Source organism: Pelophylax lessonae (genome assembly GCF_965119305.1).
Source record: "Pelophylax lessonae genome assembly, chromosome: 3".
Classification (NCBI taxonomy): Eukaryota; Metazoa; Chordata; class Amphibia; order Anura; family Ranidae; genus Pelophylax; species Pelophylax lessonae.
The window spans coordinates 14820460-14840814 of record NC_138770.1 but is presented as its reverse complement, the minus strand read 5'-3'; the positions used below and the strand labels follow the sequence as shown (position 1 = coordinate 14840814).

At 47.9% G+C, this 20355-nt stretch overlaps 3 protein-coding genes across 3 annotated transcripts in view; 1 reads left to right on the top strand and 2 right to left on the bottom strand.

Moving 5' to 3' along the window:
• LOC309550227 (uncharacterized protein) overlaps positions 1-20355 on the bottom strand; it is a 1381219-nt gene that overhangs the window by 283653 nt on the left and 1077211 nt on the right.
• The window catches only part of LOC309550746 (uncharacterized protein), a 224815-nt gene that overhangs the window by 158304 nt on the left and 46156 nt on the right, over positions 1-20355 (top strand). The window lies entirely within an intron of this gene.
• The window catches only part of LOC309548731 (uncharacterized protein), a gene marked incomplete at its 3' end in the record, with an annotated part of 98477 nt that overhangs the window by 50772 nt on the left and 27350 nt on the right, over positions 1-20355 (bottom strand). The gene's annotated exons all lie outside the window — the stretch shown is intronic.

Genomic DNA, 20355 nt, shown 5'->3' with positions numbered 1-20355 from the left:
AACAACGAGAACTGTCTTTTATAGGAGTGACAGTGATGAGGGGATTATAGGACGAGTGTCCCCTCCCCCTCTATCACTCGTTGCCATCTTCCCAACACAAGAAGTCCCGCACTTCCTTATTTAGTCCATAATTTAGTCATGAATAACAGCGGGGCTGAGCCCCACCAGAGGTCAGAGAGTGAGGATGGGGGAGAACAACCAAGATGAAGACCAGACTGATCCTGAAGACCACCATCATTGGGTTACTGACTCCTCCCTCATTATCACTTTCTGTTTAAGGTTCCAAAGTTGGAGGATGTTATCACATTATTATCAACATGTAAAAGTCTGTCCTCCATATCTGTATGCACAGTCCTAGTTGACACTTGTTGTCAGTGGCGGCCCGTGCATAGGGGGCGCCAGGGCGCCGCCCCCCCTACCCCTAAAAAAAAAAAGAAAAAAAAAAAACGAAAAAAAAAAACAAAAAACAAAAAACAAAACGAACAAATAAAGTTGTTCAAAAAAAAAATTGGGTTCGCCGGCCTGAACCCAAGGAACTGGTGGCTGGGGGGGGGGTGGGGTTACCTCCCAGAAGAGGCGCCGATTGGCTGCCTTCTGGGGAGGTAGGGGGGTATCCTGGGCGCAAGTCTTTGCGGTTGGACACCCCCACTTTCTGATATCCTGGCTGTGATTGGTCCAGTCTACAGCCTGGACCAATCATCATCCAGGATATCGCTGACGTCGCAATGGGGGCGGTGCCGGTGCGTGCGTCAATCACTCACCGTCACCGCCGCTCAGAGAAGAGGAGAGGCCGCCCGCCGGTTCCCGCCGCCGAGACGACGAGGGAGAAGGACCCGCCGCAGAAGAGGAGGAAGAAGCTGAGCCGCGCCGCCGCCAGGTAAGTTTGAACGGAGCACGCACGCTGACACTCTGCAATCATTGGGGTACAATGCTGTGGCGCTCTGCAATCATTGGGGGACAATGCTGTGGCACTCTGCAATCATTGGGGGACAATGCTGTGGCACTCTGCAATCATTGGGGGACAATGCTGTGGCGCTCTGCAATTATTGGGGTACAATGCTGTGGCGCTCTGCAATTATTGGGGGACAATGCTGTGGCGCTCTGCAATCATTGGGGGACAATGCTGTGGCACTCTGCAATTATTGGGGGACAATGCTGTGGCGCTCTGCAATCATTGGGGGACAATGCTGTGGCGCTCTGCAATTATTGGGGGACAATGCTGTGGCGCTCTGCAATCATTGGGGGACAATGCTGTGGCGCTCTGCAATCATTGGGGTACAATGCTGTGGCGCTCTGCAATCATTGGGGGACAATGCTGTGGCGCTCTGCAATTATTGGGGGACAATGCTGTGGCGCTCTGCAATCATTGGGGGACAATGCTGTGGCGCTCTGCAATTATTGGGGGACAATGCTGTGGCACTCTGCAATCATTGGGGGACAATGCTGTGGCACTCTGCAATCATTGGGGGACAATGCTGTGGCGCTCTGCAATTATTGGGGTACAATGCTGTGGCGCTCTGCAATTATTGGGGGACAATGCTGTGGCGCTCTGCAATCATTGGGGGACAATGCTGTGGCACTCTGCAATTATTGGGGGACAATGCTGTGGCGCTCTGCAATCATTGGGGGACAATGCTGTGGCGCTCTGCAATTATTGGGGGACAATGCTGTGGCGCTCTGCAATCATTGGGGGACAATGCTGTGGCGCTCTGCAATCATTGGGGTACAATGCTGTGGCGCTCTGCAATCATTGGGGGACAATGCTGTGGCGCTCTGCAATTATTGGGGGACAATGCTGTGGCGCTCTGCAATCATTGGGGGACAATGCTGTGGCGCTCTGCAATCATTGGGGGACAATGCTGTGGCACTCTGCAATCATTGGGGGACAATGCTGTGGCACTCTGCAATCATTGGGGGACAATGCTGTGGCGCTCTGCAATTATTGGGGTACAATGCTGTGGCGCTCTGCAATTATTGGGGGACAATGCTGTGGCGCTCTGCAATCATTGGGGGACAATGCTGTGGCACTCTGCAATTATTGGGGGACAATGCTGTGGCACTCTGCAATTATTGGGGGACAATGCTGTGGCGCTCTGCAATCATTGGGGGACAATGCTGTGGCGCTCTGCAATTATTGGGGGACAATGCTGTGGCGCTCTGCAATTATTGGGGGACAATGCTGTGGCGCTCTGCAATCATTGGGGTACAATGCTGTGGCGCTCTGCAATTATTGGGGTACAATGCTGTGGCGCTCTGCAATTATTGGGGGACAATGCTGTGGCGCTCTGCAATCATTGGGGGACAATGCTGTGGCACTCTGCAATTATTGGGGGACAATGCTGTGGCGCTCTGCAATCATTGGGGTACAATTCTGTGGCACTCTGCAATCATTGGGGTACAATGCTGTGGCGCTCTGCAATCATTGGGGGACAATGCTGTGGCGCTCTGCAATCATTGGGGGACAATGCTGTGGCGCTCTGCAATTATTGGGGGACAATGCTGTGGCGCTCTGCAATCATTGGGGGACAATGCTGTGGTGCTCTGCAATTATTGGGGGACAATGCTGTGGCACTCTGCAATCATTGGGGTACAATGCTGTGGCGCTCTGCAATTATTGGGGTACAATGCTGTGGCGCTCTGCAATTATTGGGGGACAATGCTGTTGCGCTCTGCAATCATTGGGGGACAATGCTGTGGCACTCTGCAATCATTGGGGGACAATGCTGTGGCGCTCTGCAATCATTGGGGTACAATGCTGTGGCGCTCTGCAATCATTGGGGGACAATGCTGTGGCGCTCTGCAATTATTGGGGTACAATGCTGTGGGCACTCTGCAATCATTGGGGGACAATGCTGTGGTGCTCTGCAATCATTGGGGTACAATGCTGTGGCGCTCTGCAATCATTGGGGGACAATGCTGTGGCGCTCTGCAATTATTGGGGTACAATGCTGTGGGCACTCTGCAATCATTGGGGGACAATGCTGTGGTGCTCTGCAATCATTGGGGTACAATGCTGTGGCGCTCTGCAATTATTGGGGTACAATGCTGTGGGCACTCTGCAATCATTGGGGTACAATGCTGTGGCGCTCTGCAATCATTGGGGGACAATGCTGTGGCGCTCTGCAATCATTGGGGGACAATGCTGTGGCGCTCTGCAATTATTGGGGTACAATGCTGTGGGCACTCTGCAATCATTGGGGGACAATGCTGTGGTGCTCTGCAATCATTGGGGTACAATGCTGTGGCGCTCTGCAATCATTGGGGGACAATGCTGTGGCGCTCTGCAATTATTGGGGTACAATGCTGTGGGCACTCTGCAATCATTGGGGGACAATGCTGTGGTGCTCTGCAATCATTGGGGTACAATGCTGTGGCGCTCTGCAATTATTGGGGTACAATGCTGTGGGCACTCTGCAATCATTGGGGTACAATGCTGTGGCGCTCTGCAATCATTGGGGTACAATTCTGTGGCGCTCTGCAATCATTGGGGTACAATGCTGTGGCGCTCTGCAATTATTGGGGGACAATGCTGTGGCACTCTGCAATCATTGGGGGACAATGCTGTGGCACTCTGCAATCATTGGGGGACAATGCTGTGGCGCTCTGCAATTATTGGGGTACAATGCTGTGGCGCTCTGCAATTATTGGGGGACAATGCTGTGGCGCTCTGCAATCATTGGGGGACAATGCTGTGGCACTCTGCAATTATTGGGGGACAATGCTGTGGCGCTCTGCAATCATTGGGGGACAATGCTGTGGCGCTCTGCAATTATTGGGGGACAATGCTGTGGCGCTCTGCAATCATTGGGGGACAATGCTGTGGCGCTCTGCAATCATTGGGGTACAATGCTGTGGCGCTCTGCAATCATTGGGGGACAATGCTGTGGCGCTCTGCAATTATTGGGGGACAATGCTGTGGCGCTCTGCAATCATTGGGGGACAATGCTGTGGCGCTCTGCAATCATTGGGGGACAATGCTGTGGCACTCTGCAATCATTGGGGGACAATGCTGTGGCACTCTGCAATCATTGGGGGACAATGCTGTGGCGCTCTGCAATTATTGGGGTACAATGCTGTGGCGCTCTGCAATTATTGGGGGACAATGCTGTGGCGCTCTGCAATCATTGGGGGACAATGCTGTGGCACTCTGCAATTATTGGGGGACAATGCTGTGGCACTCTGCAATTATTGGGGGACAATGCTGTGGCGCTCTGCAATCATTGGGGGACAATGCTGTGGCGCTCTGCAATTATTGGGGGACAATGCTGTGGCGCTCTGCAATTATTGGGGGACAATGCTGTGGCGCTCTGCAATCATTGGGGTACAATGCTGTGGCGCTCTGCAATTATTGGGGTACAATGCTGTGGCGCTCTGCAATTATTGGGGGACAATGCTGTGGCGCTCTGCAATCATTGGGGGACAATGCTGTGGCACTCTGCAATTATTGGGGGACAATGCTGTGGCGCTCTGCAATCATTGGGGTACAATTCTGTGGCACTCTGCAATCATTGGGGTACAATGCTGTGGCGCTCTGCAATCATTGGGGGACAATGCTGTGGCGCTCTGCAATCATTGGGGGACAATGCTGTGGCGCTCTGCAATTATTGGGGGACAATGCTGTGGCGCTCTGCAATCATTGGGGGACAATGCTGTGGTGCTCTGCAATTATTGGGGGACAATGCTGTGGCACTCTGCAATCATTGGGGTACAATGCTGTGGCGCTCTGCAATTATTGGGGTACAATGCTGTGGCGCTCTGCAATTATTGGGGGACAATGCTGTTGCGCTCTGCAATCATTGGGGGACAATGCTGTGGCACTCTGCAATCATTGGGGGACAATGCTGTGGCGCTCTGCAATCATTGGGGTACAATGCTGTGGCGCTCTGCAATCATTGGGGGACAATGCTGTGGCGCTCTGCAATTATTGGGGTACAATGCTGTGGGCACTCTGCAATCATTGGGGGACAATGCTGTGGTGCTCTGCAATCATTGGGGTACAATGCTGTGGCGCTCTGCAATTATTGGGGTACAATGCTGTGGGCACTCTGCAATCATTGGGGTACAATGCTGTGGCGCTCTGCAATCATTGGGGGACAATGCTGTGGCGCTCTGCAATCATTGGGGGACAATGCTGTGGCGCTCTGCAATTATTGGGGTACAATGCTGTGGGCACTCTGCAATCATTGGGGGACAATGCTGTGGTGCTCTGCAATCATTGGGGTACAATGCTGTGGCGCTCTGCAATCATTGGGGGACAATGCTGTGGCGCTCTGCAATTATTGGGGTACAATGCTGTGGGCACTCTGCAATCATTGGGGGACAATGCTGTGGTGCTCTGCAATCATTGGGGTACAATGCTGTGGCGCTCTGCAATTATTGGGGTACAATGCTGTGGGCACTCTGCAATCATTGGGGTACAATGCTGTGGCGCTCTGCAATCATTGGGGGACAATGCTGTGGCGCTCTGCAATCATTGGGGGACAATGCTGTGGCGCTCTGCAATTATTGGGGTACAATGCTGTGGGCACTCTGCAATCATTGGGGGACAATGCTGTGGTGCTCTGCAATCATTGGGGTACAATGCTGTGGCGCTCTGCAATCATTGGGGGACAATGCTGTGGCGCTCTGCAATTATTGGGGTACAATGCTGTGGGCACTCTGCAATCATTGGGGGACAATGCTGTGGTGCTCTGCAATCATTGGGGTACAATGCTGTGGCGCTCTGCAATTATTGGGGTACAATGCTGTGGGCACTCTGCAATCATTGGGGTACAATGCTGTGGCGCTCTGCAATCATTGGGGTACAATTCTGTGGCACTCTGCAATCATTGGGGGACAATGCTGTGGCACTCTGCAATCATTGGGGGACAATGCTGTGGCGCTCTGCAGTGATTGGGGACAATGCTGTGGCGCTCTGCAGTGATTGGGGACAATGCTGTGGCGCTCTGCATTGAAAGGGGCTCGCACGCTGAACTCTGCATTGATGGGGGCACGGAACAGTTGCATTGAAGGGGGCATGCACGCTGAACTCTGCATTGTGGGGGCACAGCACAGTGTTTATTGCATTGAAGGGGGCACGCACGCTGAACTCTGTATTGAAGGGGGCATGTACACTGGTCTCTGCATTGAAAGGGGGCATATACCATCTCCTGTACCATGACCTGTGCCATGCCTATACCATATCTGTGCCATGCCTATACCATATCTGTGCCATGCCTGTACCATCACCTGTGCCATGCCTGTACCATCACGTATGCCATGCCTATACCATCACCTGTGCCATGCCTGTACCATCACGTATGCCATGCCTATACCATCACCTGTGCCATGCCTGTACCATGACTTCAAAGTCACGCAATTTTTTACTGCGTTTTTTGACGCGAAGCAATACCTATTACATTTTTCTTTTTGCGCCCCCCCAAAAATTTTGAGCACCAGCCGCCACTGCTTGTTGTTCTTATGCAATCATTTCTGTAAACTTTGTTTATCCTCCTTTTTTTTTTGTTCAATAAACTCACTGGTTTAAAAAAAAAAAAAAAAAGTCTGTCCTCCAATCAAATCATCAGATATAAAATGTGCAGCTGGTAGGAAATGGGTGTAACAAAAGAGAATCCATATTATGTGTATATATAGCAGTGGGTAGAGGGGAGAGAGCAGAAGTCAGGAGTATGTAATGTACAACATAGAGTATATAGTGCAGGGGTCAGGAGTATGTAATGTACAACAGAGTATATAGTGCAGGGTTCAGGACTCATAATATTTGTGTTCAGTAATCAGTTGCAGAGGTCCCACACCGCTGCCTCCCATCTCCTGAGACTGCACTCAGTGACTTGGGTCTGAGACTATACAGACATATCCCTCCACCCGGCACAGCCAGCAAACAACAGAGCAAGGAACCCTGGGAGAATTTTTCTGTCAGAGATCTTGCTAGACCCGGACATGGGGCAGAAGACACAAGGTACATACCCCAGGTGTCTAGGTCAAGCAGCGTCTATGGTAAAAATCAACATTTTACTGCCAGCTGAACCCCAGAATCTCCATAAATCCAGTCTAGAGACATAAATTGTGTCTGCAGCACAGAGAAGGAAGATTATCCGAGAGAAATACAGGAATACAGGACGGGGAACACAGCTCAGGAAAGTGACCAGGGTATTACAGGCTGATATCACCCAGACCCCGCCCTACTCTGGACCAATCAGTGAGCAGTATGGGTGGAGGAATGTATTCAGTGTTAATGACCCACCTGTGCTGATCTCTGTAGGAGTGTCCTCCTCTATAAATGTCCCCGTTATTCCATCCTCCTCCATAGACTGCTGATCATCCCTCACATACCTCTCTTCTTCTTCTGCTTTAACCTCAAATTCTATATCGATTGGATCTCCACTCTAAACCAAGAAAATGAGAGAGAATATCATCTGTAAAATATAAGATTTATTATTGTGATATTATATATATAAAAAAATAATAAAAAAATAAAAAAAAAAAACACATCCTCCCCAGAAGTCCATGTTCTAGATGCTCCAATCCACCAACCTTGTAACATTGAGGGATGGTGTGACCTTCCTGTGTGGAATCCCGGGAATACAGAGGACGGGGACATCTCTCTGGTGGGTTTCTGTAGCTGGATGACTCCACCATGGTGTCCTGGTACAGATCTTTGTGTTCCTTTAGAAACTCTGACTCCTCCATCACCCCATCCTCATCATCCTCCTCTTTTATCTTTTCTTTAACCTCAACTTTAGAATCTCTCAGGTTTCCACTCTGAATATATAATAAAAATGAAATCAATGGTAACAATGCAGATAATGTACAGATCCTAATGATACTATCAGTGATTGTTCCTCATCTACCTGATGATGGTGAGGGATGGTGTGACCTTCCTGTGTGGAATCCCGGGAATACAGAGGACGGGGACATCTCTCTGGTGGGTTCCTGGTATTAGGTGGCTCCATCATATCCTTGTGTCCTTCTGTAAACTCCTCCATCACTCCATACTCCTCATCCTCCTCTTTATACTCTTCTTTAACATCAATATTATCATCCCCGAGGTTTCCACTCTGAATATATAATAAAACATTCATTATAACAAACATACTTGTATATAAATCATAACTATCAGTGATTGTTCCTCATCTACCTGATGATGGTGAGGGATGGTGTGACCTTCCTGTGTGGAATCCCGGGAATACAGAGGACGGGGACATCTCTCTGCTGGGTTCTCATTACTGGATCCATCTGTAGGAAACACACACACTGACTGAATACATTGTTTCTATGTGTTTATCAGATGATGGGGGATCTAGGTGGAGCCTCCGTACTGCTCTCTCCTTTACAATAAAGTCTCCTCTTACCCAGTGATGTGAGGGGCGGCTGATTCTCCATCATGACGTCCTTCCCAGCACCGCTCACCTCTCCTGTCAGCAGCTCAATGATCTCTCTGGTGACTTCTCAAATCTTCTTTTTATTTCTCTATTCTATCAGGGAGGGAGGTGGAGGCAATGTGATGGTCATATGATCTCCAGACTTCACAGGAGGAAAACTCTAGATTTGAACACAAATAGTTAAATCAAATGACATTCCCAGAATCCTCCTCACCTCACTGGTCAGGTCTCTTTTTATTTAAACCCCACTTCATGCTGAGGTTTCTGATATTACATACAATGCAGGTCCAACAGCCCTACTTTGACAGTAAGGAGGCCTGGGGTTCAGCCCACATCCTAAGAGCACCAGAAATAAAGAGTCGGATAGAGGGATAGTGGTAGGAGGAGCTGTGAGGTCAGTGTGATGTCATAGAATTCTTTGACTCTGATTGGAGGGACATTGGGAGGAGGAGCTGTGTGGTCAGTGTCATGTCATGGCAGTGGGGGAATTACCAGGGTTGCATCAGTCGCACTTGCGCTGGGGCCCTGGAGTTCCGCCACTGTAGGGGGGCCCGCCGCTGCTCGGGAGACAGGCACACACAGTCCCCGCCCATCCTCTCTGCCCGCCTATTGAGTTCAGTAGGGTAGGGAGATACAGTGTTGGGAGACTAAAAGAGAAAATCAGCTGACCTGGGATGTGCCAGTAAAGTGAAGGGGGAGGAGCTCTCCACAGTGTGAGGAGACCCCATGATGGGATAGGAGTTACTGGAGACACAGGAAGAAAGCCAAAGGTACACTGAGACATAGCAAGGAGGAGGGACCGAGTGATCTGCAAGGGAGTGACACTGATTCCATCCCTCAATATCAGCACTGCCACTGATTCCTCCCCTCCCCCACACCACTGCTGCCACTGATCCCCCCACACCAGCATCACTGCTGCCCCTGTTCTCCCCCCCCCCACACACACAAACCAGCACCACTGCTGCCACTTAACACCCCCCCCCCACACCACCACCACTGATTCCCCCCTACCACCATCACTACCACTGATCTCCCCCCCAATACCACCACCACTGCTACCACTAAACCCCCCCCACACACACACACACACACATGCACACCAGCACCACTGCTGCCACTGATCCCCCCTCCACACCAGCACCACTGCTGCCACTGAGTCCATCCCCTCCACCACTACTACCACTCTTCCCATTCCACCCCCCCCCCTCCAACCTCCACCCTTGCCACTGATCCCATGCTCCCCTCACCACTGCCACTCATCCCACCCCCCCCACCACCACCACCACCGCTACCACTTATCCCATCCCCACACCATCACCACCACCACTTATTCCATCCCATCCCCCCACCAACCCTGCCACTCATCCCATCCCCTCACTATTGCTCCCGCTCATCCAATAATATCCCACTACCGCTTCCAATCATCCCATCCCACCACCACTTATCCCATTCCATCCCCCCTCCACCACAGTTGCCAATCATCCCATCCCCCCACCACCACCGCTGCCACTGATCCCATCCTCACCCAACCACCACTGCTGCCAATGATCCCATCCCCCACCACCACCGCTGCCACTCATCCCAGGGGCGTAACTAAAGGGGGTCACAATTGCAAGGGCCCATGTGTTTCCCCTGTACACCTGGATAAGGGGGGGGCGGCATATAGAAGAACAAACCTCCTCCATTTTTCAACTGCAGCTGCTACAAGCCAAGTTTTCCTCCTCTCCCTTCCATAGGCATTCAGTGGCTGCAGGAGGAAAATGGAGAGGATTTGTTCCTCTATGTGTCACCCCAGCTGCCCCTCCTATCCAGGTCCTGCTGCCCTCCAACCCCCGGGATAAGTGGGAAGGGCCCTGGCCGGGGCTCAGGGAGGCCCTTCATGGTTTCTTGCACTGGGGCCCTGAAGGTTCTAGTTACGCCTCTGTGTCATAGGATTCTCTGACCCTGATAGGAGGGACATTGGGAGGAGGAGCTGTGTGGTCAGTGTCATGTCATAGGATTCTCTGACCCTGATTGGAGGGACATTGGGAGGAGGAGCTGTGTGGTATCATAGGATTCTCTGACTCTGATTGGAGGGATATTAAAAGGAGAAGCTTTGTGGTCGGTGTCATGTCATATTATTCGCTGACTCTGATTGGAGGGACATTGAGAGGAAGAGCTGTGGGGGGCGCTGGGCGAGGTCTCTGCACACAAAGAATCATGCGTCCCACCTCTCCTAAAATTAAAGATGAACGCTGTCTTTGCCAGGACACATCATATTCCTGTGATCTCCGTGTACTCCGGAGACTTTACCGATCACATTTTAGGATGAATATTTGAGAATGGGATCATTATGAAAAAAAAAAACAAAAAAAACGGATATTTACTATAAATGACATTTTTTCCTATTTCTTTTTATTTGAATTCTATTGGAATATGTATGTCTATATTTTTCACTCTCCAAATACACCCCCCCCCCCACACACACACTAATAAAAGTAATATAATCAGTTTGTGAGGAATGTGTTGTTGTCATGGCTGGGCTTCTGCTATTAATAGAAGCTCTCTACTCAGTGCACAGAGGCTGCTCAGCTGTTGGATAATTAGCAGCCATTCATTGTTTCCACAGTGACTCACCTGGTTACCATTACCTGCCTCATTAGTCCAGCCTACAGCCAGCCCCTTTTTGCTATTTAGACTGCCTTACTCATTTCCTCCGTGCCTTTGCCTGGTCAACATCTACAGCGTGTCTCTGCTGTGTTCCTGTTATGACTTGCCCTGGCTGACGTCTCTTCTGATTTCTGGCTTTTGACAACGCTGATTTCTGATTACCCGTTCTGGCTTCCAAACCCTGGCTTCTGTTTTTGACTACGTTCCTGTTCTGTGTTATTTCTGCTAATACATTAATGGTGTGATTTTAACTGCATTTTCTGTCTCTGCCTGGTTTATGGTTCCTGACAGTTGTGCTCTTGCTCCTCCTTCCAGCATCCTGATTTTGGCTGTGATGTACTCTTTCTTTCTATCTGCAAAGTGACTGATGTAGTCAGTCTCTGGGTGGAGACCAAACCTGATTGAAGCCAGCCAAGCCTGCAGTTTCATGCTCATGATATTGCGTTTGTAACACATGCTCCAAGCTCTCTGTTTGTCTGCCCTGCTCTGCTGTTTGGATTCCCTTGTTGAAGACCTTAATTCGGATATCGACTCTCTGAACTCTGCCTGCCTATTGACTACGGATTTGACCATGACTATTCTGAACCTTGCCTGCCTTGTAACTGGACTGTCGTTGAACCACTCTGCCTGTCTGCCAAACGCAAGTACCTGGTTGCTGTGCTCAGTTCGTTCCTGCCCTGGTGTGATGGCCAGGCACCATAGCATTGTGTTTAAGTCCTGGGGGCAACTGAGTACTGGTAGGCCTGCTTGCCGTATGGGAAAAGAGGCTGCTATAGGCAAAGAACACAGAAGCCAGCTATAGTGTCTGAACACCTGCGTTAGGGGTAAGCGTGACATTGTTAGTATAGATGTAGTAATTCTATAATAGACTGATGAGGTGAGAAGGTCATTGCTGGAAAAGGTGGCACATCACCAATATTAAGGAAATGTTTTAGCCCTGTAAGTGGGGGAATGCTATGACCTTGAAGGGGTTCATCTATGTTTCCACACTATATATGGCTGGGGAGCACACGTCTTTCTATAAGTGGATTCTTTATTTAAGTGGGCGCACTTCAGCGAGAATACACAGCAAACGAATTTGAAAAACACCAAACTGACTGCAGGTGACCTTGTTTCCCCATTCCGCTCTCCTTCCTCTCTGTAACATTCGCTTTCTAACAATCCTTCTGATAGTTGTGTCCTTACTCCTTAATCTCTCTTTCCCTCGCCTCTCTTCGCCACCCCACAGCCTGTATATATCACCCTCACTTCTGTCCTCTCCCTATTACTGCACTCACCAACTCCTGCTAATTCTAAACCCACATGCTAATAAAACCTCCAGAACCCTGAGGCACGTCCCTTCATATAAATTGCAATCCCATATTACCTCCCTCACCCTTCTGCTTCTCCCAACTAGGCTTGTGACGGTATCAGATTTTCATGCTGCGATTAATTGATTAAGGTTTTGCCACGGTATACGGTATTATCACGGTATTCTATTATTAAATTTAAATTATTAAATTTCCACCTCACTTCAATTTCATTGCTGAATTTAGGGGCTTTGGTTCACTTATGCACATTATTATATAGTCAGTCAGTACAGACTCTGTGAACCAGGCCTAAAATAGGTCATCAAGCAGTGTCTGGCCTAACTGGTGATAACTGGTCCTGGCGCTCGGCTCCGATCCGATGGCCTGGTCATTAAGAGGGCAAATCCTTGTGGTCAAGAAGTGGTTAAACCTGAAGGAGGTGTTGTTTATAAATTACTTTACTATTGCTTTAGGCCTGGTTCACATGTATGCAGGTTGGTGGTTCACATGTATGCGGGTTGGTGGTTCACATGTATGCGGGTTGGCGGTTCACATGTATGCGGGTTGGCGGCCCACATTTGCACAGGCATAGCAGCCCATTGATTTGAACGGGCTGCTATGCCCTCATTTTCCACAGAAAAAAGGTGCATGCAGCATTTTTTTAAAATTCAGTGGCCTTGAAATCCATCCTGCTTTTGCACCATGCGACTAACCTGCAGTTCCTGCTCTGGCAAGCTTTCTGCATTTTTTGTATACGTGGGCACGGCATTTAAAAACAGTTTGCGTGTGCAGCAACGGCAGGTAAGTCGCATGGTGCAAAAGAAGGATGGATTTCATGGCCACTGCATTTTTTTTAATTCTGCATGCACCTTTTTTCAGCTGAAAACGCAGGCATAGCAGCTCAAGCCCATTCACATCAATGGGCTGCTATGCCTGTGCAAATGTGGGCCCCCAACCCGCATACATGTGAACCAGGCCTAAAGCAATAGTAAAGTCATTAATTGGTTAAACCTGCATGAGGGCCGGTGTTTTTATCTATTAATGACTTTACTATTGCTTTAGGCCTGGTTCACATGTATGCGGGTTGGGGGCCCACATTTGCACAGGCATAGCAGCCCATTGATGTGAATGGGCTTGAGCTGCTATGCCTGCGTTTTCAGCTGAAAAAAGGTGCATGCAGAATTTAAAAAAATGCAGTGGCCATGAAATCCATCCTTCTTTTGCACCATGCGACTTACCTGCCGTTGCTGCACACGCAAACTGCTTTTAAATGCCGTGCCCACGTATACAAAAAATGCAGAAAGCTTGCCAGAGCAGGAACTGCAGGTTAGTCGCATGGTGCAAAAGCAGGATGGATTTCAAGGCCACTGAATTTCAAAAAAATGCTGCATGCACCTTTTTTCTGCGGAAAATGAGGGCATAGCAGCCCGTTCAAATCAATGGGCTGCTATGCCTGTGCAAATGTGGGCCGCCAACCCGCATACATGTGAACCGCCAACCCGCATACATGTGAACCACCAACCCGCATACATGTGAACCAGGCCTAAAGCAATAGTAAAGTCATTAATAGATAAAAACACCGGTCCTCCTGCAGGTTTAACCACTTCTGGATCGCAAGGATTTGCCCCTTTAAAGACCAGGCCATCGGATCAGAGCGCCAGGACCAGTCATCACCAGGTAGGCCAGACACTGCTTGATGGCTATATAATAATGTAATATGGGCTGCTATGCGTGTGTGTGTGTATGTATGTATATATGTATATATATATATATATATATATATATATATATATATATATTAGAGCTGCACGATTCTGGCCAAAAGGAGAATCCCGATTTTTTAGCTTGGAATAAAGATCACGATTCTCTGTGTAACAAAAAAAAAATTGGGATAACTTTACTGTTACGTTTTTTTTTTTTTTTATTCATTAAAGTCTATTAATTGCGTTTGAAAGACTGCTGCGCAAATACAGTGTGACATAAAATATTACAACAATCGCCATTTTTTTCTGTAGGGTCTCTGCTAAAAAATATATATAAAATGTTTGGGGGTTCTAAGTACTTTTCTAGCAAAAAAAACTGATTTTAACTTGCAAGCAACAAGTGTCAGAAAAAGATCCAGTCTTTAAGAGGTTAAACTTCCTTTCTCCCTGGCAGAGGGAAGGAAAAGATACAATGTAATCATTTTTGTTTATAGTTAGGTGTTAGCTGTGTGAGTGAATGAGTCATCCAGCTCACTGAAATGTATCAATTCACAAGTCAGACCCAGGAGCAGAGAAACTCTGTATTTTAAAAATGCCACAATAACAATACCGTGGCTATGCAATACCGCGATATATCGAATTACCGAAAACCGGCATATGTCTACTCCCAACCTCTAGAGATTAAACCCCAAACCCTGGGCCTCCATCGGTTAACTGTACCCAAATCCCTGATCATAGGCGTGCGCACAGGGTGTGCCAGGTGTGCCTGGGCACACCCTAATCACCTCTTGTGGTGCAGATTCCCCCTGTTTAGACCCCTGATATTTCACCAAAGCTCCCTAACTGTGCTAAAAAAAAAAAATTGTAAAAAAAGAATAAAAAATAACAATAGAACTACAGACACCCCGATCTCTACCCTACTGGCACAATCAGTATATACACACAGATATGTGTTTGGGCTTTGGGGTGCACACCCTAATGCAATAGGCTGCGCACACCTATGTCCCTGATCACCCCATGCCCTCTGGCAAGAGCAGCAATCGACACAATTTAGTTTCTAACCCTCTTCTTCCCTTTGGAATGCCTGCTCGGTCTGTAACAAACTAGATTCTGTCCATGACCTCTTTATCACTAACTACTTGCTGTTACTGAAACCTGGCTTCATGAATCCAACACTGCTGCTCCTGCTTCCCTCTCCCATGATGGCCTTCTCTGGACTCACTTCCCTAGACCCTGTGGATGGAAGGGAGGTGGAGTGGGAATGCTTCTAGCCCCACATAGCATCTTTTAGGTACTTCACCCACCTGCCTCTCTGTCTCTCCTCATTTGAGGCACATTGTATTTAACTACTTTCTTCAGTTTCTTTTAGAAGTGCTGTGATCTATCTGCCACCTGGACCCGTATCAACCTTTCTTCACTGGCTACCCTACCTACTTTCTCTCTTCTGAAATTCCCAAAATCATTCTTGGTGACTTCAACATCACTGTTAAAACTACACTCCTCCCCAATGCTATCACGACCTTTGCTAAGCCCCCAGTCCTCGACATCATACTCGGGGATAACCCGACTAAGTTGATCTCTGCACTCTACCTGGAGCTCAGGTGTAAAGCTACGGATGCTGTGTCTGACAGGGCCAAAGCCCGATGGGTGGAGGACCTGTGCCCCCTGGATGAAACAGACTGGGACTCTATCCTTGACTTCCCGCGCCTCTCGCCCGCTAGGCTTCCTGATAGATTGACCCAACTCTATATACTTCACAAGGCATATTTAACAGCGGCTCACATTGCACGCTATCACCCCGACTTTAGTCTGCAATGCCCTAGATGCCATGCACACACAGGCGCCTTCTATCACCATATCTGGTCCTGCCCATTGGTTCAACCCTTCTGTCTCCAGATTATCAAATTCCTGCATGATCACATGGGCTCCCCACTACAGCTGGACCCAAGGGTATGTCTCCTGGGACTGTTCCCCGACTCTGATATAGATAAATTCCTCTCTACCTTACTACACGAAACTTTATTTTGCACTCGCAAGTTGATCACCAGGACGTGGACGAGGCCCCCAACCTCCCTCCTTTCAGGCATGGAGAGCAGACGTGAATTCTACCCTGCTGTATAAAAAGTTGATTTATAGCCACAGGGGTTGCCCTACCAAATACGAGAAAGTGTGGGGCAGATGACTGGAAACAGTTTCCACGTGTTCTGACTAGACCTCCCTCCTCCTTGCATTGCTGTGAGTGTCTATCCCAGTGCTGATTTTTACTCTTATTTTTTGTTGTCCCCCCTGTGGCGGCCGCACCGCAATGCTCTTGACCCTTGCTATGTTGCCTGATAAACCTTCTTAAGTGTCGAGTGGTTTGTGATCATCCCCGTTTGCACATGGATAATTTTCTATTGTACTGTTCGTATTATGGCCTTTAAGTGTTATTCTTCTTTGTGATTTGTAATGCACTGTTGCAATAAACTTTGTTTTAAAAGGAAAACTAACACTCCTGCTACTTCTAAACTTCTCAATCTAACCTCCTCTTTTGACCTGAAGCAATTGATTCATGCTTCTACTCACTCTAATGGCAACACCCTTGACTTTGTATTCTCCTACCTATGCACTCTGTGCAACCTCTCCAACAATCCTTTTTCTCTCTGATCACCAAAATATTAGTTTCATAATATCCGAGACTCTCCCCTCCTCTCCCTCCAACCACCTAACAGATACCCTTTGCCACCTAACCCTTTTCTTCCCTTCTACTGACCACCTCTATGACAAAATCTCACCCATGTCCTGCCACAATCTAACCACTTCTGTCTACAATAGATCTGTCCTACACCCTGGATGAGCTCGCCCCCCTCAGTACACACAGATTAGGCCCCGAACACTACAGCCTTGGCAAACAGACGACACAAGAAGTCTCAAAAAACATCTCTTGAGCTAATTAATTAAAAAAAAAACATCTCTTGAGCGCCTCAGGTGTAAGAATAAAGCCTCGTACACACGCAACGATTATCGGCCGACCGATCGTCCGACTTTTGTCCATAGTGATGTTTTGTTAGTTGGAATGTGCCGAGACTGCACACGAATTTTCTCGCCCAACAAAAATCTACTTCAGAAGTGATGTCATGTGCTGGTTTACTTTCCTTGTGTTTTTTCTTCTCTAAGCATGCCCAGTCTTGCTCATCAGATTTTTGTCTGGCGAAATCTGTACTGACTGACGGAAATTCGGCCATTGTGTTGACGGCCAACAAAAATGTTATAGTCTGCACACCAGATTTTTTTCGGCCGAAAAGTCGGAGTCGGTTGTCGGAAGCATCATACTAACAAGCCGAAAATTGGCAGATCGGACGTTGGCCGAAAATTCCCTGCCAATTTTCGACGCGTGTGTACGGGGCTTAAGTCTTCTAAAGACTTCAACCAATATAAATCTGCCCTTCAAAAATACAATTCCTGTCTCCTCACTGCCAAGCAGACCTATTTCATCACTCTCATTAACAACTTATCCCATGCCCATCAACCCTTCTCTACCCTTAACGCTACTTTGTCCTTGATTGCCTTTATCCACTAACTGATCCACTGCCCAGGAGATTGTAAATCACTACAAAAATAAGATTGATACAATTTGTGATGAGATCTCTGCTGTACAGATATCACTCCATATTCACAGGCACAATCAACTCTTCCCTTTTTCAACCTTGCTACTATAGACGAGGTTGCTAAACTTTTTTCAACACCCACCCAACCACCTGCCCCCTGGACCCTGTACCGTTGAAAATACTGCGGTCATCCTCTGACTTTATCCTACACTCTGTAAACCACATCTTCAATATCTCCCACTCTTCAGGCATCACTCCCATACTTAAAAAGACCTTCATTGGACCCCACCAATCTGAACAACCTACACCCCATCTCCTTGCTCCCCTTTTCCTCCAAACTTCCTGAATGTCTAGTCTACAACCAACTGAGCGCCCATTTCACTGACAATAATCTTCTTGATCCCTTGTAATCAGGATTTCATCCTCAACACTCCACAGAAAATGCTCTCCTTAAACTCTCAAATCATCTGCTAATGGCCGAACCCAATGAACGCTATTCTGTACTCCAACTTCTGGACCTCTCTGCTGCCTTTGACACAGTAGACCACCCCCTCTCCTGCTTAAAAAACTCTAATCCTTTCGTCCCTGTGACTGTACTCTTTGCTAGTTCTCATCCTACCTATCCCACTACACCTTCAGCGTCACAACTTTACTTCCTCCTCTCCCTTTCTCCGTTGGGGTCCCCCTAGGTTCTTTTCTTGGACCACTCCTATTCCTGATCTAAACCTCTTGCCTTGGTGAGCTTTTAGCCTCCATGGCTTCCAATACCATTTCTATGCTGATGCCACCCAAATCTATGTCTCTACCCCTCATCTTATTCCATCAGTCTCCTCACATATAACTAATTTACTAACAAACATATCAGCCTGGATGTCACATCACTTCCTCAAACTCAATCTATCCAAAACCGAGCTCATAATATTTCCTCCCCCACGTGTCCCTTCCCCTGACTTCTCTGTCAAAATTAATGTCTCAACTATCCACTCGTCCCCACATTTCAGAGTTCTAGGTGTAATCCTGGACTCTGAACTATTCTTTCAGCCACACATCCAATCACTGTCCAAAGCTTGCCTCCTCAACATCTCCATAATACTCCCCTTCCTAATCAATGACATCATGAAGCTCCTAGTTCCCTCACTGGTCATCTCTTGCAACTTCCTCCTCATTGGATTACCTTTACTTTGGCTATCTCCCCTTCAGTCCATCATGAAAGCTGCTGCCAGGGTTATCCACCTTACCAACCACTTAGCATCTGCTACTCTGCCAATCCCTCCACTGACTTCCATTCAGTGTCCACCAACCCTCTCTGCCAATCCCTCCACTGGCTTCCATTCAGTGTCCACCACGCCTCTCTGCCAATCCCTCCACCGGGTCCATTCAGTGTCCTCCACCCCTCTATGCCAATCCCTCCACTGGCCTCCATTCAGTGTCCTATAAAGCCTTCCACAACTCGGCTCCCAGCAACATCAGTAGCCTAGTCTCACAATACCTACCAAATTGTTCTCTCGGTTCCTCCAAAGACCTCCTGCTCTCTAGCTCCCTCGTCACCTCCTCCCATGCTTGTCTTTAGGAATTCCCTGAGCCTCTCCCATCTTCTGGAACTCCCTATCCCAAGTTGTCTGTCTATCTCCTACTCTGTCCACTTTTAGACCATCCCTGAAAATCCTTCTCTTCAGAGAAGCCTTTCCTGCCCCACTTTTATTTTCTCCATCAGCTCATCTCCCACAGTAAATGCATTTTGTATCCTTTGACCCTCCCTCTTAGATTGTAAGCTCTAATTAGCATTGTATCTGTACTGTCTACCCTCACGTTGTGCAAACTGTTGGCACAATATAAATCCTGTATAATAGTAAAAATAATAATATATGTGTGTATCATCATCTGCTGGAGATGAAATACATCACAGTGGAGGAAGAGGACAGACATGACGGGGGAGTTACTGGGTGTAAATAGAAAGAAAGAAAGAAAGAAAGAAAGAACTTATTACCTCCTCTGCTGTCTCTTCCAGTAATGTCTCCTTACTACTTCTTACCTCATGGAACTTCCTGTCTGTAGCTGACATCACTTCCTGTCTTCCATAGAGACTTCCTGTCTGGGTAGAAGTAAGATCCCCACCTTGTGGAGCGCAGAGAATCTGTAGCCCCGAGAAACGTCTCGTAGTGTAAGGTGACCAGATTTTTAAAATGAAATCCGGGGACATATTTATTTATTTATTTCTGGCAAATGGTAAACTATTTTATAAGCATATTTTCTTCTAATGATCTATGCGGTGTATGTGGGATGTGTTTATGGAATGATTGTATGATGTATACGTTATTTCTCACATTTCCTCCATGAGATAGAAAAAAGAAGATAAAGATACTGTTTGGAATTTTTTGGGATAGGGCTACCAAATGTTAAGAGGATAAGATAGAGCAAAAACCTGGAGGGGGGGCGGCTAAATTCAAATCCAATCCGGGCAGGAGTAATGGTGTCACCCTCTTTGCAAAAGGTAAGAAATATTGCAGAGCTGCAATGCCCAAATAGTGGTGAAACACCCCCCCCCCCATATTTAATTATAATAAAATGTAAAATATGCACATCAATTGTACATTGTATTATGATTATTTATCGGGGGGTCTCACCACTGCAATATTTCTTCCCTTTTGCAGAGAGGGTGACACCATCACTACTAACTTCTAATACACAGAATGGTTAGAATCTCTGTTATTATTATTGTATGTGGGAGATTTCACCATTATTTGCA